Source organism: Sinocyclocheilus anshuiensis, unplaced genomic scaffold, assembly GCF_001515605.1.
Source record: "Sinocyclocheilus anshuiensis isolate Anshui unplaced genomic scaffold, SAMN03320099.WGS_v1.1 scaffold2717, whole genome shotgun sequence".
NCBI lineage: Eukaryota > Metazoa > Chordata > Actinopteri > Cypriniformes > Cyprinidae > Sinocyclocheilus > Sinocyclocheilus anshuiensis.
The window spans coordinates 79662-80554 of record NW_015551161.1 but is presented as its reverse complement, the minus strand read 5'-3'; positions in this window follow the sequence as shown (position 1 = coordinate 80554).

The window sequence follows — 893 nt, the reverse complement described above, 5'->3', positions numbered from 1 at the left end:
AAAAAAGACGGGCTAGGGCCTATATTTGAGACCCGTGCAGGGCTTTAATCCACTTCATCCAACGCTGTTTTGTTTTCATCTCTGAGCATGCTCTTAATATATGTATTTTAAGTGTGTAAATGCATTTTCATTATTTTCATTATTTTCTCAGTTTTGTTTAAATATGTAGTTAAACTAAAAATTAATGTATTTTAAATAGACAGCCTAACCAGCAAATTGAACTGTAAGATTCAGATCAACTCAAAGATGGAGTTCCTCCCCGAAGAACAATGTCAAAATGTTTTATAATTGTATATAATTTTGCTTCATGATAAGAATGATATCATTGTGCTTTCTTATGAGTTTCATATAAAGTTCAGTTGTCATTACTGACAGTCAAACAGCAAAAGAATGCCAATGTCAGATGAGACTCAAGACTCACTTCATTTGCTGCCTGTTTTTGATCCTGTCAGTAACATGCTTGTACATGACCACTTTATAAAACATAAAACGGAGAGTTCCGGTCCTTGATTCTGATTGGCTGAGCCGTGTTCGAAGCGGTTGTAAATTACTCCACAGACATACACCTTTGTTTACTTCTGTGTGTTGCTCGGCAACCACAACTGTTTCTGAGGAGCTACATTGTTTGGTGGAAGAATACTGTTTTTATTAATAACAGCTAAGGGGTGTTGTTAGGGGGTTATTGCTTTATTTTAACCCTTTTTATATTCTGTCTAGATATGCACCCTTTTTGCAAGGCATTTTTTCTGTTTATTTATCTAATTTTATATTTTAGTTTTTAAATTTGGCCCATGGCTAGTCAGAACATTCTGTTTTCTTCAAATTGGGTTATTATTAAATCAAATTATGTATATGAAATTATATAACTAAATGATATGAAATGATATAAATGA